This window comes from Apium graveolens, chromosome 3 (genome assembly GCF_009905375.1).
Source record: "Apium graveolens cultivar Ventura chromosome 3, ASM990537v1, whole genome shotgun sequence".
Lineage (NCBI taxonomy): Eukaryota > Viridiplantae > Streptophyta > Magnoliopsida > Apiales > Apiaceae > Apium > Apium graveolens.
The window spans coordinates 194,654,205-194,672,086 of record NC_133649.1 but is presented as its reverse complement, the minus strand read 5'-3'; the positions used below and the strand labels follow the sequence as shown (position 1 = coordinate 194,672,086).

The following is a 17,882-nucleotide window of genomic DNA, read 5'->3' as shown; positions in this document are numbered from 1 at the left end:
ATTGCTTTAACACTGTTTATATTTTACGGACTTGTTGAGCAATTATTGGCTCACCCCTTTTTGTTGTTATTCACCTTATTGTTTTCAGTTAAGAAGGAATATGAAACGTATCAGGACTCGAGATGTAAAGAAGTGGGTCAAGCCGCGGGATCCTCTTATACCCAAGGTGTTAATCCCAATCCAGGAAGAAAGCTTTGAATTGCCCGAACAGGTGGAGTGTAGATAGTTAGTGTGTGTGTTTGAATAAAGATGAACTTAGTTTAAAACTTGTTAGACAATAGTTTGAAACAAAGAGAGTTTGTAAGATTTTAAATTTGGGTTGTAATAAAGTAGTTAGTGGTTCTTATTTTCATACTTCAACCTAAAAAAATTCTGGTTAGTGTTAAAGGGGTTAGATATATTTCTTTATTAATGTTATTCAGGTTTTACAGGTTTGGAGATTAGCTAGTAACCCCCAGACTTATACCCCGGGTCTGGAGGGCGTTACAGACGTCTCTGATAATTATAGGTTACGTTCCTATATTTTTGGAATTAATTTCCCGAAAAATGGGCAGTGTCTCCTTCGTTTATCGGCCTACCCGTCGAAATGATTCGACTTCAACCCAATCAAATCACAACAACCAACAATCCAACATTCATAATCCCAAACACCGGTACAATATATAATAATAATATCCTACTTTTCATTTTGAATTTAATTTACAACAATTTTTTATTTATTTATAATATAAGACTCAGAATTAATCATCATCATCCACCGTCGGCTCACCGAAGCTCATCGCCGACGGCGATAAAATTCGCGGGTACCCGGTTAAATTCGGGTTTTTATGACGCGAATTCCACCAATTAATTAAAATTTTAACTCACACGGAAACATTCATTTCATGAATATTTATCAATTTAATTTTCCTGCAAAATAAAATAATTAAATTCAACCCCACAATAACCAGGTCAAATAAACAACAATACAGGACAAGGCAACACAGGAACACGCGCGGATGCGCAGCACAACGCTCCAGCCACCTCACCGGAAAAGGACCGGTGGCAACCGGAAAAGAACGGGCAGCAAGAATGAAACGAAACAAGGGAGCAACACGGCAGCCATATAACATACACACACAAACACATACACACGAACACACACAACACAATTGTAAACAAAATCAAGCCGGAAAAATATAAGGCGGCTCACCGGAAAATTTACGGCGTAAGAAGAACAGGGAAACAGGGGAAGCAGGGGAAATCGAGAAAGAAGAAGGGAAAACGGGGGTGGAACAAGGGAGGAGAGAGGGAGAAATAAGGGAGAGAAACTGAGAGAGAGTAGTGAGAGAGAACAGAGAGATTGGGGGGGGAGAGAGAGGCGGCGGTGGTACAGAACGGGGAGGTGCAGGGGTGCATTTGAGGATTTTTTTTGTTTCTTTATTTTTTTCGTTAATATCCCGATTCGCACCGTAATTATCGATTTCAACAAATAATTTACGGGTAACAACCATCCGAAAATTTATTGGAACAAATTTAAAATTCCCGAGATAATTAAAACTAATTATCATATAATTTTTATAATTTTAAAATTATTTTTGGAAAGCGCATTCAGACTCGCATTTTACAATTTAACGAATAGACGTGCGGATAAATAAAAATCAGAAAATCTCTGAAATAATTTTAAAATTCTCGAAATATTTAAAAGTTAATAGAATAAAATTTTCATGTGTTTTGAATCATTCTAGAATTTAATACATAATTTACATTTAAATACGATCAGAAAATTATTTAAAGATAAATAATCAATAAAATATTGATCTCTAAATTTTATAAACTCCTAAAATAATAAATAAAATTATAAAGTAACAAAAATAATTTTAGGAACAACTCTTGCATTTATGAGAGTAAATATTCAATAAAAAATCATTTTAAAAAATGAAATGAATTCATACAACTCAATATTTAATTATAAAATTAATCTTCATACCCAGCAAATTCTACATAATTAATAATAAAGCAACACATAGCTGACAGAACCATCCCATATCTTATTTATTTAATAGTTCGATGATTACATTTACATATCGGATCCGAAAATAGATTAATTAGCCGCTAAGTAACTGTAAAGACGATACAATTTAATACCAAATCTGGATAACTATAAAAACAGAGCCTCTTACAAAACACTTAATAAAAAAATAAGGTGATAAAACCTCGCCTTATGAGAAAACCGGGTTTTATCGATCTATAAAATGATTAGCGTATCGAAAATTTTACGCCGGGACTCGTACGGGTCAAACCGTATCCCGGATTGAAAAAGTCAAAACACGGAAAGTGTTCAGAATTATCAGATTAGGTTAGGAAAGAGTTTTCGGAAGAGTTTCGGGTTGTAAAAACGTAAAAACGGTTGAGCTTGGATAATTTCCGACTTTATAAAATAATTTTATATTTATTCAGAAAATAATTAATAAATTCATAAATCAATATGAAATCGTATAATACTCCAAAAATTTCCAGAAAAATACCTTAATTATCTATATTTTATTCTGGACATTATAAAATTAACACATCTCGACTTTACCACATATAACATTCACTTAATAACACCGATCATCAAATAATTGACCAAAAATCATACAAAAATCATATAATAATCATATATTGATAAAATAATTACACGCGATATCCCGAATATTACATAAAGTCCATCTTATATCTATATAAAGGAAAATCTCGGGTGCCTACGTGGCGGATTGGAAATCGCCTCAAACTTCTTCCTGATTTTCTTAGACCTCTCTAATTTATTATCAATTCTTATTCTTCTGTCTCAGTAATAGTAAGTTTTGAAGCGATGAGCAGCACCAAGAGTCAATCGATCAAATTGAATTTAATCATCAGTTATGGTCTTATTGCCTTCCCAAACAGTATGAAATGATCGGTATAAATCTACTGCAGGCTTTTCGTAAGGGATACAAATCGGTATGAGAGTATCAAATTGCCACTCCTGTAGCCTTCACTCTTGGGTATTTTTTTTGAGATTAGCAACAATTTAAGGTTTAATCTTTATACAGATTCTTGACTCTTGAGCATATTTCTATCTTAAGTTATTGCCTTCTTATTCTGTTCTGCTGTAAAAAAAAGAAAAAAAGAGAAGTTTCTTTTTATATACCCTGAGATTTTCATTTATATAGATATAAGATTGGTGTAAATTTGAGTTAAAACGCATGTATATTGATTGAAACCTATAATATGACATATTTTGTTTGTGAGGAGTTTGATTCATTTTTGCTTGGATTATGGTTCCACAGTCGAGTATTCGGCTTATTTCTTACTTACAGGAGCTTGTAGATGTAAAGCCTCTTTATGTTTCCTCGAATTGCCTTCCAGTGAAGGGACTAGACTATGAACCTGCTGGGTATTCTTACCATTTAGCTGCTACAAGGCTCCTCGGGTTTTTTGAGAAAGAAGATGACAATCAGAATGTCCCTAATGCCAAGGGTCAAAAATCTATTCATTCATAAGATTCCTATAGAAGCAACAAGATCATTATGCATTGCTAGGTCTGGGCCATCTGAGGTATCTTGCTACCGATGATCAGATTAAGAAGAGCTATCGCGAGACTGCTTTAAAATTCCATCCTGACAAACAGGCATCTCTTATTCTTTCCGAGTTAACTGAAGCTGCAAAACAAACTAAAGAGGATGAAATGACAACCACTTCAAGGCCATACAGGAAGCTTATGAGGCTTTGATTGACCCTGTTAAAAGAATAATTTACGACTCCACATACGAATTTGATGATGAAATTCCTACTAACTGTGCCCTACAAGACTTTTTTCCTTAAGGTATATGGACCAGCTTTTATGAGGAATGGACACTGGTCTGTAAGTCTCCTACTTGTAATTTTAATGAGTTTTTGTTTTTTTTGTGTTCTAATCTTGGTTAACCATTAGAGTTTAGCACCCGTTGAGAATTTCTTACCGCAAACATTAGACGACCAGTTTTGTTTCCTGGTATATTATTTTAATTTCTTAAAATTTGCAGATATGGTGAGTGTATTGTAACATTTTACTAACTTTATGCTTTCAATTTGGTGTTGTACTTTATTGATCATCATCAATTACTTGGTTGGAATATTTTTGAGTAAGTTCTTTTTTTGTTTGATCGCAGTTCAGGAGCCTCGTCCTCACCAGTGCTTGCTCTTCAACATATTGAATCCTAAAACATAGACATGGAAAGGGCTTAATTATAAATATATATTGTAAGTATTAAATCTTATATTTTGCATTACGGCTATTCGTCTGTTAAAACAGCTTGCCATTCGTGGCAATATATTCTTCCCACCAATGTGATACGTTCTACAATATTTTCCCTCTGCTCTACTGTACTGATAATGGTAAGGACATTTGCTTATTATGTTACATTTTGCTTTTTTAATTTAACTCTTCCTTGGCAGCAAATTTCTTTTTATTTTATTAATTACTTGGAGTAATAATTATTGCTTTTTAACTCTTATATATTGTTCATCACGCCTCTAATATAAATTTAGTTTGATGCTACATAAGTGAATGAAGCAGCTTGGTGGTTTAACCAAGCTTCTGCTATGGTAAACTGTTCTATGCTAACATTAAACTAAGATTGTTATTTATTTGACAAGAGCGAGTGGCTGGACAGGCCTGTCATTTGCATCAGGTGTTGTTTTCTTTTTGTATTTAATAGAACAATGGGTACAAATATATATAATTTGATAGGAGACACAACCTCCCTTTGACCACGTTGAGCACCTATTTATTTTCTCGATAAATTTCTCTTCTCCATCTTAATATTTATCTAAATTTTATCACATTCCTAAGTTACATTCTCCAAATAACAAATATTTATTGATTGATGCGTAAAGTTTTGGGACATAACTCTTTAAGGGCTAGAGCTCGACTCAATTATCCTAAAACACGTAGTAAAGGAAGACAAATTACTATTTCAAAATTAGAGAAGTAGTTTTTCGGCTGTACAAGTTAATCTTAATTAGATATATATATATATATAAAGGAGGATCCCACGTGGCTGACGTGGCATTGGTAGAATAGATTAAAACTGCTGACGTGACATTGGTAGAATAGATTAAAACTATTTTCTCATGCTTCTACGCTCATTTCCATTTCTCTATGTTAGTTCGTCGTCTACTTGTAACAGCAGAGGAAATTAGCAGTCGAGCAATTAGTGCAAAGCAAATCAACAGACAAGTATTTTAACCTCATTTTAACCACATCCAATCAGTTTTAACCTATTTATTTCAAAAAGGCAATTTCCAACCTATTTATTATGCATAGTATACATAAGATATGGGCTGAAAGAAGAGATGGTTAATGATATTTTTTTCGTCCTATCAGGTTTGTTGCTGCATCTATCACTGTATTTTCAGATGGAATAAAATAATTTGGAGATTGTTCCTTTATTTTTAAAGCTTCAATTTTTGGGGTTGTTTCGGGTGATAAGGGATGAAGGATTTGTTAATGGGGTTGAAGCCTTCTCTGTTTGAAGTTGTTGCTTCGCTGGCTACTACCTTTCCCCATTTTTAACCTCTCATTTCTATTTCTTTTTGCCTTTTGATAAAAAAATAATAAACTCAAGATCACTCAGTACGTTTTTGTTTTCATTATTTTGATTACTAAGTTGGATTCTGATTATGCTTAGTTACTTGTAAACCTAGCTGTTGCAGCTGTACTAGCATTACAGAAGTGCTTGAAACTGGTAATTTGATTTTCTTTTTGCTTATTGTTAGCAGGTTAAAGTGACATTTTTTTATATCAATTTCCCATTATGTTCTTTACATATGGAGTTTTAGTAGCATCTTGCCACTAACCTTGATTAATTATTCTACCTTACCTCCTTGGGCACCATTTTGTTTTTCTGCTTTACTCCGCCGAGGTTTCAAGTAGGCTCTTAGCAGTGAGTAATGTTTGTTATATGTTCCTGCAGCATAAAATTGATATGATGCACAACTGATTAAATGGCTCAGAGACCAGCTTCACACTATCACGGCCTTACACAATGTATCAGTTACTTTTCCCATCTCAGTACTACCTATATGTGTATTATTCGAATGCTTTGTTTATTTTTAATTTATTTCGTTATAGTCTGATCCTCCCGAGTTATAACGACAAAAAGTACTCGCTATCTTTTAAATTGTTTTTGAGAATTTTTTTTAAAAAAATATCCCAGAGCCGGGAAACATAATGTATTTTGGCTCCTTATCAAAAAATATTACCTGCCTCTTATATTGATATAAACTAGCACACCTAACTAGCTTTGGCTGGGGAGGAAAGCCTGAGTTGGCTAAAGACCTTTTTCAAGGATAGACAGTTAAGTATTAATATCTGATCTTCATTGCAAATTCATATCCCTATTGTCTATGGCGTATTCTACTAATAATTGTGTTATTTTTTGTTTTTAAGTCTTTATTAAGGTTTTTTTTAGTTTGTCAGCAACCATCGCAACTGTGACATCTCTAGCTAAATTAAGTTGAAAATAGGATGAACGTTAATATTTAAGTAGTGGCCAAAAAATGAACATGGTTAAACAAAATACAAAGGCTAGATACATGAGTTGAAACTTTCTCATAGATATAATATAATAGATATTTCATAGTTGATAGACCATACATTCTCTCGCTTATCATACAGAAATAGATAATTATCTTCTATTATTTGATTTATTAAGCTATTTTAAGTTGAATTAGACAATTTTATTGTTGATCTTAAATTTTGGGCGCTTGCACTTTAGCTGATTTCATCTCAGGCTTCTAAATTAATACTACCTCCGTCCCATTGGGATATATACGTGCACTATTTATACGTATTTTGAGGCTTCTATAAAATATACTTTCATAATATTTTTAATTTTTTTTGAATAAAAGTTTAAACATAAAACTTTAATTAAAAAAAATAATTTAAAAATATATTATGAAATTATACTTTAAACGAGTATTGAAAAGCGTGTCAAAAAGTGATGTATAGAATCTAATGGGACAGAGGGAGTATGCAAATTTAGATACCTCTTTATTAATGATTCAAATTAGAACTAACATGAATTAAAAGTCTGTAAAAACTTAAATCAAATGACAACGAGTTTAGCAAAATGTGAAGTCGAAATATTTTGAATGTGAGTTTCATTCATACAAAATACTGTAATTCTTGATTTGCTGTCAAACAAATTAAGCTAAAACAAAAAAAGTCTGGACATGAAATTTACATTATGCTCATAAGAATATATTGGGATTTCTCTTTTTAGTGCATGTCTGCCTAATAATTTTTGGGCAAATATATTACATAACATGAATACAACTGAACAATTTCTTATGCAAATCAATTAAAATAAGTTTATTTAGAGTATTCCTTTAACTTATTTCAGATGGTATTAGAAGAAAAATAGGACTTGGCTCATTTCCACACATTGTAGCACATAAAAGTACAGACGGTATAAATCTTGTTTCTGGCGTTTAGTGATAATATAATTGTTTTGTTGTTGCAGTTCCTGTCGATGAAACTTGCAACTGTGAGCCTGGAATTTTAAGAATTTCATTTAAACATTATGAGCTTCATCTTTACATTATTACTTGTAGCTTATTAATTCAACAAGCAGTAGTGCATTTATCCTTGAATAGCAGGGATTAAGACCGACTCATCCTTTTTCACTGAAAATTTTCCAAACATCCCAAATACGACTCCATCATACCATTATATGCTTCAGGTAACAGGTGTTCTTAAAATTATGCTTGTACTATTTTCTGTTAAAAGCTTATCAAACTAAATGTAACTAAAAACAGCAGGTTGCATGGGGCACTGAGCTATATAATCTTCTTCAAATGACATTTGATGCTAACAATAATCTTGGGCCAACCGGTAATTTTTGAAACTTCAGTCTTCGTAGGTCATGAAACTGCTCATATTTTCAACTCATGTATTCTTAATATCAATCATGTCATGTTTGCAAGGCGTACTAAGTTGGATTTAAAAGATAGTAAAAAGAAGAAGTGAATTATAAATTCTATTAACTACCTTTGAACTCAAGATGATGCCTGATTTAAAAAGTAAATCAGAAATTTTGATCATGGTAATATACTAAACATAGTACATCGTGCCCGCTCCATACAATACTTTTCTGTCTTAATGGCTACATTTAATTTGATTACAGTTTTGTTTCAGTATGATGCTCAACCATTGCGGTATAGATATCGTTGTTTGCTCATTTTGTCTCATTTCTTGATTAACAGAGAGTCTTTGAATTCGCCGAGACCTTAATGTAAATATAAATATGCAGTTTACAAATCATATTTGGTTAGATCTAAAAAGTATTTTATATTTTGTTTAGAATTGTAACAAGTATATGATAATATAATGTTTGTTTTTGTTGTAAAAGTAACAAGTGCAGTGCTCTTCTTTATGGATATTGTCGGGTACATCTTATGAAAGAGGCAGATGCTCTTTTTCTCAAGATGTTTAGAATATGTCAGATTCCAAATTTCAGAAATATGGATGATGCATGCTGGTTGGTTGATATGGTGGTTAGGCAAGGAATCATTTCAAATGATGTTACTTGCTAGACACTTGCTTACAGATATAAGAAAATTAGGCTCGGAATCCTATTGAAACTGTAGCTTTCAAATACTTTAGAAATATGACTTTAGCACAGATGTTTACTCTATAGATAATTTGTACTACAATTGGTGACGAAGGTACAACATCATCTGAAAGAAAAGTTATCAATGATAATTGGGATAATTTAGTTGATGTAAGTTATAGACAAGTGATGAAGAAATGTTAATTAAACATGAATGCCTGAATCACTTGAGATTAGCGCATGTTCGTAGAACACAAAGAGCTATGCCAATAAGTCATTTATTTTGCTTGGTCATGCTATTGTATGAAGGAGTTTTTTTACAAATTAAGAGAGCATGTGAGAGGAGGTATATAAAGTGATGTAGCTTAAAAACATTAAAGAAGGATGCAGGGTTAATTTTTTACAAGGATGGTCAAGCGCCCCACGCAATCTTGGCGTCGAAAAAATCAAGTTGGTAAGTTGAGTTTCTAGCACCTAAGTTTGGAACTTCTGCAAAGAACTTTTATGCAAGCTTTGTTTGCCTGCAAGAATTAACAAAAAAATTATAACATCGGTCATCATGTCAGCATTATTTTAATTCTGCAAGTGTACTTATTTGCCCACAATTCTTACAGGTACTTGTACAATTTTTCCAATTACCCTATGATGGTCTAATTTCTCCTAATTTTATGATCCGAAAAGCAACAGCCCCTTTCTGTATAATTAGTATTATAAGATTGATCCTCCAATTTCTATCAAATTTATCTAAATATATAATTTATGAATCAGTTGTGTTGTTTTATATTAAAGGTGCCTTTGATTTAACTAATTCATAATTACTGTTTGATTTATCTATTTAACAAAATTTCGCACGTGATATCTAAAATTTTATTTAAATATCTTTTTAGACCGCGCGAAGCGCGGTTTTTTCACCTAGTAATAAAATAAGGAAAAGACATAGCTTTGTAGCTTTGTAGATTGCAGAGTACTAGTATGCCTACTCAGTTGTCCCTTCAAGGTAGAAGCAGTTTGCGTTCCTATTTCAACTATGAGACTTAAAAGCTTTAGATAATGACTTGACTCCAAGTAACAATTTAGGACATCGTAAGCTAACAAATTTACCTATTTTGAACTTTCTATGGCCTGATCAGTCTCATCCATCGGCTTATTCCCAGCATAACTAAACTCCTGGTTTGACATGGCTATAAAACAGCTGATGCATGTTAGCTACTGTAACCAAATATGTAACAAATTTAACTATAAGGTTTATAATATTCGACATATATAACAAGGAATAAACAGGCATGGCTTACAATTCAAAGCAACTGTAGTAGGGGTGTGCCTGGTCGGGTCAGCTGGGCTATTGACATTTTTAAAGACCCGACTAGACTATAATATGTTCAGATTATCGATGTGTTGATAAAAATATGTATGTAATCAGTTTAACAACCTAACCAATCATAACTGCATTGAGGATTTTTTATTTAATTTCTTTTTTTGGGCATATTACTTTCAATTTACCATATAGATGTAGACATCATATAGTTACTTCAAAAAGCAATTTTACTTGAGGACATTTGAACATTGTCTTCAGCTGTAGGTTCCCTAGGACCTACCCCATAATCAAAAAGTTCAACTCTCTTATTGCCAAGACTGCTCATATACCTATATAGTTATCAAATGTAATAACTTGATGAAAGTGTACCTAAAAGATGAAATAAATAGGACTAATATGAAAATGAGAATGCGAGTATTGACTGAACGATGCCCTATGACTGAAATTTGTCTCTAATTACCATTTTACAAATAAAATACACTGGTACTATGCATCAATGACATGCCCATCAGTAGAGCACAATCAAAAAATGTACAGTCCATCATTGGGGTCAAGAGGTTCTTCTGTCACATGCTATAACTTCATTGTATTTATCATGTCTTAATAGAAGCATGAAACTTCACTTACATATTGCACTACATGTTTGCCCTTGCTTAAAAAAAATTCTATTTGGAATTTTCACGTCGCTGGGATGACCTAAATTACAGTGTTTTTTAACAATTTTTTTATAATTATAATTTAAATTCCAATAATAATACAAGACAATACCCGTGGAAGGACTGAAATACCGAGCATATATCCTTCTAACTTTAAATTGCAGAATCACAGGTACTATGCAGAAAAGATGGATAGATTTTGATGCCTAATAACAAGCCAAGCAACAGACACTATCTCAATAACACGCGAATCAAGATATATTAGATAATAAGATTTATTTAAACATGAAAAGGCGGTACATATTAAAACCATGCTCGTATATATATATATAACTCATATTCATTCAGTGATAATTGATAATATGATATTGTAATAACTCTAAACTTGCTTTCTTGAAAAACCAAACATACCCGGTGTGACCTGCTCGTAGAGCAGGGTCTGGGTTTCTTCAGAATCAATAGAATCAGTAAATGGACTTACGTTTTCCTCAAGGCAACATATGAATTCAGAAATACCTTTTTTTTTTAGTTGTAACAAAAATATCACTTTTTGGAGTTTATGGCCAAAAATACCCTTCTAATACGCATTTTAGAAATGGGTAAATCTATTACGTATCTGAAAAATGGGTATTACATAAAAAAATTAAAAAAAAATTAAAAAAAAAAAAGAAGAACATGTGATACGCATGTCACAAATGCGTATCACCAGAATCAAATGGGTGATGCGCATTTTGTGAATGCGTATCTTATTTTTATTTTTATTTTTTTAATTTTTTTTCAATTTTTTTTAATACGAATTACCCATTTTTAAAATGCGTATTAGTATACCCAACTGAAAAATGCGTATTAGACGGGTATTTTTGTCACAATCTCTAAAAAAAGAGGTATTTTTGTCATTTTTTCGCTCTTTGATCTACAAAGGTAGAGGAGCAAAAAGAAAAAGAAGATACAAGTCAGTTGAAAAGCTTGTATTGCTAATATTTATTAGATGTTTTAATTATACAGATTTCTAAATTTCAAAGCAGAATTTGTTCATTACTATTCAAATTCTGAATCCTTAATATTTCCAGGCCAAAATACTTTAATTGTTGAACATATGCATAAATTCTTTTTTCGGATGCAATTTCATGTTTCCCTGAACACAATGTGAAGCCCCCGATATGTATGAATCGAATTTATTCTTAGCACAACTGAATTATTTACATGAAAAAAATGACATGTGTTATTCCCTAACAATACAACATGAATTACAGAAGGGGGTTTGAATGTAATTCTGGCTACTTTTTCTAGATTTTAAAATAGTTCTAACTCGACAAATATATAAGTATTTGATTTGCAGATTGCGGAATGAATTAGTTATATAAATCAAAACACAATGTAATAAAAACACAAGTTTTTAAAACTTTCAGGTGGATTTGAAGTATCCATCAGATATATATATATATATATATATATATATATATATATATATATATATATATATACTGCAAAACCTTTTCGGATTGCGTGAAGTGAAAAAATATTATATAACCAGGGGGGACCCCTGGTTATATAATATTTTATATATATATATATATATATATATATATCGAATGAGAACTCTGTGAAGTTTTTATAGCTCACAGCTGCTTACAAGTAGAACAAACAAACTATAGAGAAATTCTTGACAAGTACATCTTTTTCTATCTCTCTTTGAAATGTGTTTGCTTAGTTGAATGTTCCACTAGCTACACTTGGTTTATATATCACCAAGTTTACATGACAATAAGACAAGATAATAAAACAAAACATATCTAGTCTAACTCCATGTTGCTTCACTACTCTATTCCAGCATCTTTGAATATCTTCACAATTGCATGGAAATGGTAATGTTTCTTTGTTCTCAAATCCCTACTTAACAGGCTGCCACATTCCTTTTGTAAACACTCGACGCCTATGACTATGTTCTTACTGTCAACAGATATTTGAATTTGATCATCCGTCGGGTACATGCTTATTATCCGTCAGGTAGCTTTATTGATCATCCGTCGGGTAGCTATTTGTCACTTGACTCCATTTCACTTATATAGAATTACAAGACATCTTTATATTTACAATTAATCAACCTATTCTGCATATCCACTAGTAGTTAACATGACTCATATACTCCTACAGAATCTACACAAAGTTGTTTGCAGAAATGTGCTACAAAACTTATTATTACATAAGCTACTCACCCGGTGGATGAAAATTATCATCCTTCGGGACTATATTAAATCATCCGTCGGGACTATATTCGATCATCCGTCAAGTGCTATAAATTTCACTAAGTTAATTCTATTAAGGCGTTTTGTTTAATTTGTCATCAAGTTCACAACATATTTCTAACAATCTCCCCCAATTTATGTCTACTGGAATTGTAGCCATAAATTAAGAGAAACTTGATGATAACAAAACACCCTAAAATTACAAATTGAAAAGTAGTAGATGAAACTGATAAGTGCTACAATATTTACTGAAAATTGAACAAAGCAAAGTATACAAAGAAGTTGCTCACAATCATTGTCAAGGTGCTCCTCTAGCCTAAGCAGATAAATTTATTTCCTTGATTGTCTGGATTTCTTCCCAAGCCTATGAAAGGAATATGTCCTAAGTCCAATCATGTATGAGGATTTAGGAATAACTTTTATGTAATCTATTTTGATTTCATTGTTATTAATAAAAGACTTGTTTTGTTTTTATTACGCGATTTATCTATTTAAGTGTTTAAATAAGATATACCATAATTTAGAGTAAAACTTTTTATGGATTATGATGAGATCATAATAGTGAGACCTAAAAAGATGATAACTCTAAACTTAAATAGTTCCTGATCATAGGATTGCTAACTGGTAATTAATAATCCGCAAAGATCGGTACATACTATGCTTGCTTCATTATGAAGGATGTCTGTTCTCATAGACATTTGTGTGGTGACACTATAGCTAGTATGTAGGTGCTTATTATGGAATAAGTTCACTGAACATGACTCGCACAGCTGAACAACTGATGGAGTTCACTCACGTGTCAGCAGTTGTTCACATAGTGATAGTTGTACAAGTATCCTTAGACTTGAGGTCATCATAGTCATCTTGTGTACACTGAACTATGCTTTGATTTAGTTCTTAGTCTCCAGGGATAATTATTAGGGCTCTACTGGGTATAGGAATTTGTACACGAAGATAGTGTATGATCAATAAAGGATCTACCCCTTCCAGTGAAGGAAGCGAATGTTCAAGGCTGATCCACTTATGCTAGTTCAGGAATCTCTGGCCAGAGTAAATGAAATTAGAAAGGAGTTTCTAATTTGCATAGAACTACGCATAGTAAATGGTAAGCAAGTAATTGAATTAGATAGGCTTGACACGAGATCCATGCCTTGTATTTAATCGGGACATTGTAGGGTAGAACGAGTTTATTGTACGGTAACTATTCACTGAATAGGTTCTTGGTATTCTAAGCAGTGAATTCATATTATCCGGATAGTCGCGATATGCTGAGAAGTATCCCTCACGATGTAGAATAAATGTGATTAATTAATTAATCATATTTAATAAATTAGAGAATTTATATAAATAATGATAAAATAGTTTTATTATTATTTATTTCTACTACCGGCTTAATATTGAACCTACATGGTCACACCATAAAAAGAGAATGATTTAATGGTGGAGAAATTAATTAATAATGGCTAATAATTATTTATTTGTGAAATAAATAATTAATTGGCAAATTTAATAATTGATTAAATGAGATTTAATTGATTATAAATTAATTAAGAAAAGTTCTTAATATTATTAATTAAAGAATTTAATTTTTGGAAATTAAATCAAGAGAGAGAATTATTTCTAAAGTGTTTAGAAAAAGGATTAATAATTAAAAGGTGTTTTAATTATTAATGAGAATAATAAATGGGATAATAATAATAATATTTATGGGAAAATTTCAACTGAAAATTTTGCCTATAAATACACTATTATAGACCCTATTTTCATTAGAACCCCATAAACGCAAAAAGTTTGGAAAACCCAATTCTCTCCACCTCCTTCCTCCTCCTTAACATCGTTTTCTTGGTGGATACCGGTGGAGTGCTTCACACTTGAGGAGCAACTGCTAAGGATCTCTGATCGTTGTCTCCGAATTATTTTAAAGGTTAGATCCGATCCCTCGAATTTTTATTCATGATCTGTATGCTTTTATTTGGATTTTATATGTGTAAAAGTGTTTTGCCATGCCTCCGCTGTGATTAAAATCCAACAATGGTATCAGAGCATAGGTTGTATGCATATAGATTGTGGTAAAAATTTCAGAATTTTATGTGTTTGTATGAATTAATTATGATTTTTACAAGTTATATCATGGATTAATTTTGTCTGATGAGAAATCGTTTCTCAGAATAATTTTGAATGTTGATCTGGGTTCTACAAGTGTTGTAGATCGTCTGGGTATTTTTTTCATAATTTTATGATGTATAGATTTTTTATTATGAATTTTTGAAGTTCTTGCAATTAAATTCGTAATTAATAATCATATATGTATATATATAAATTGTAAGTATATATATAAGTGCTTTTGTTGGCTGTCTGTTTGCTGCTGTACGGGGAAGAAGAAGACACATAACAAGTACGGCTGTCAGAACTGTCACGCACGGATTTCCATGACGGCTGTTGCAGAAAAAAAAGGGGTGTCACGCATTCCGGGAATGCGTTACACACCTGTGGCGCATTCACGGAATACGTTACACCTTTTAATTGGTTAAAAGGGTTGTAACGCATCACCGGAATGCGTTACAGGGCTTGTAACGCGTTCCTGTAATGCGTTACAGCCCGACTGTCCATATTAAAATTGATTTTCTGGGAGTTTCGTAACTCCGTTTTGGGCGTGCAATATACCGTTGGATTCGTTTTTCCGAGACGGATCTAATGGAGTGATAAATTTTAGTTTATATAAAAGTTTTGAACTGTTTATATTTCCGGAAGTGTTTTAAAGCTGTTTTTAACTGTTTTAATTGCTTTTAAATGCTTCATGTGATACATAGAAATGTATAATGCTTAGACTAATGTGCTAGATGATATAACATGCCTACCTTGATGTTTATTCATGTTGATATATGTGATATATGCTTAGTTTATCATGCGATGATAGATTTAGGTGAATTTAAATGAACATAAGGCATTTGTTAGACAACCTAGTATAGTGAAATTGTTTCATAACCTTAAGAATAATATTATGAATACAATCATGAGATTCTTGTGTTTATGAAACACGTAATTGGATATGAATTTTTGATATGAGAGAAAGGATGATTCTGTCAACAACAGATTTCTATCTGTAAGAAAGGGTTATTAAGTGACGCCTCTTGACAATGCTCCAGCCGATCTGGGAATCATCTGATTATTGATTATTGATTTGAAATATTTAATTTAAAAGGAAAAATTTCTTTATAATATGATTATGATTGTAACGTAATATAATCCCTCTAAAATTAAATAATATCAAGTAGTAATTGGCCAATGATACAACGGGCTTGTGTCGGTCATAGCCTTCCAACATGATAGAAAAGTAGTTTTATTTTTAAATCATTGTCGGTTTGTGCTACAGCCGAGGGCTATGATTTCGAAATAAGAAATACTTGTCTATTACATAGAGATGTGTACATTGAATAAGAATCTAAAGGTCGGTACGTGCTACAGCCGTGGGCCTTTGGGGACTGATTTAACTGTACGGAATGTTGGGTTAGACTTGACTTAGAATATTGAGTTTGTCGTGCCACAACCGAGACTCAATTATTCAAGAGGCTAAAGTTTGATTAGGGAATAACATAAGATGTAATTGACAAGAGTTGTCTGCCTATTGAACATTACATGGCGGTTCGTGCTACAGCCGGGGTTGTGTAATGGAATGTAGGATCCCTATTCCCACTAGCATTATAAATGCTTAATTTTTCACGTAAGGGGTTGAATAAATTAGATAAAGTAGTGGGAGCCACTTATGAATAAAGACCCGATTCATATAGTGTTTTAGAATGAAATCGAATATTTGCTAAGTGTTGTTATGTGTTTATCATTTACAGATTTACTTTGTACGTTATGTCTTCTGCACTATCACTCAGGAGCATACTAGATGCTCACAAATTGACTGGTCCTAATTATGCTGACTGGCTTCGAAACTTGAGAATTGTTCTCAGGATTGAGAAGCTGGAATACGTGATTGACTCACCTAAGCCTACTGAACCTGCTAGTGATGCACATAATGATGAACATGTTATGTATCGTAAGTTGATAGATGATGCAAATGTTGCTCAATACATCATGCTAGCTTCCATGAACATTGAGCTACAGAAGCAACATGAGCATATGGATGCTCACACTATCCTAATGCATCTACAAGAGTTGTATGATGTGGCGGGGAGGACAGCTCGATATGAGATATCGAATGAGTTGTTCGGTTGTAGGATGTCTGAGGGATCATCTGTGAATGACCATGTAATTAAGATGATCAATTTGATTGAACGTCTTGGACAACTTAGTTTTGCCATGGATGGGGAGCTGAGCCAAGACTTGGACTTGCAATCGCTTCCGAGTTCGTTCTCGCAGTTTGTTGTGAATTTTCACATGAATAAGTTGGATGTCAGCCTGCCTGAACTCCACAACATGTTGAAGACTGCGGAATCGAATTTTCTCCCTAAGAAGAGTTCTGTTCTTCTAATTGGTGAAAGTTCCAATCCTAAGAAAAGGAAGAGGAACTCTTCCAAGAAGAAGAAAGTAGGTGAAGAAAAGCCGGTTCCACCAAAAGCTGAAGACCCCAAGAGCAAAGTTGTTTGCTTTCACTATAACAAGGCGGGGCACTGGAAGAGGAACTGCAAGGTTTACCTTGCAGAATTGAAGAAGAAGAAGGGTAGTGAGACTACCGCTTCTGATTCAGGTATGTTCATGATAGAAGTGAATATGTCATTAAATCAAATTTCTACTTGGGTATTAGATACCGCCTGTGGTTCTCAAATCTGCAATTTGTTGCAGGGACCAAGGAGAAGTAGGACTCTTGAGGAAGAGGAGGTGATTCTACTGATGGAAATGGAGCAAGAGTTGCTGCTGAAGATGTAGAATCATTTCATTTATATATGCCTGCGGGCAAGACTATTGTTTGAAATAATTGTTATTTTGTTCCCTCGATTGTGAGGAATATTATTCCCATGTTAGACTTGGATGGATTTTCATTTATTATTGAGAATAATGAATGTTCTATTCTTAGAAATAATATTCTTTATGGACGTGGTACTTTAAATAATGGTCTATA

General features: G+C 32.7%; 1 long non-coding RNA gene across 1 annotated transcript; it reads right to left on the bottom strand.

Moving 5' to 3' along the window:
- Nucleotides 1-8,989: 8,989 nt before the first annotated feature.
- Nucleotides 8,990-11,045, bottom strand: LOC141713014 (uncharacterized). Its single transcript, XR_012571756.1, has 4 exons — nucleotides 10,980-11,045; nucleotides 10,144-10,241; nucleotides 9,699-9,778; nucleotides 8,990-9,118 (listed from the first exon to the last, which is right to left on the bottom strand). It is a non-coding gene; the product is annotated as an uncharacterized LOC141713014 (long non-coding RNA).
- Nucleotides 11,046-17,882: the final 6,837 nt, after the last annotated feature.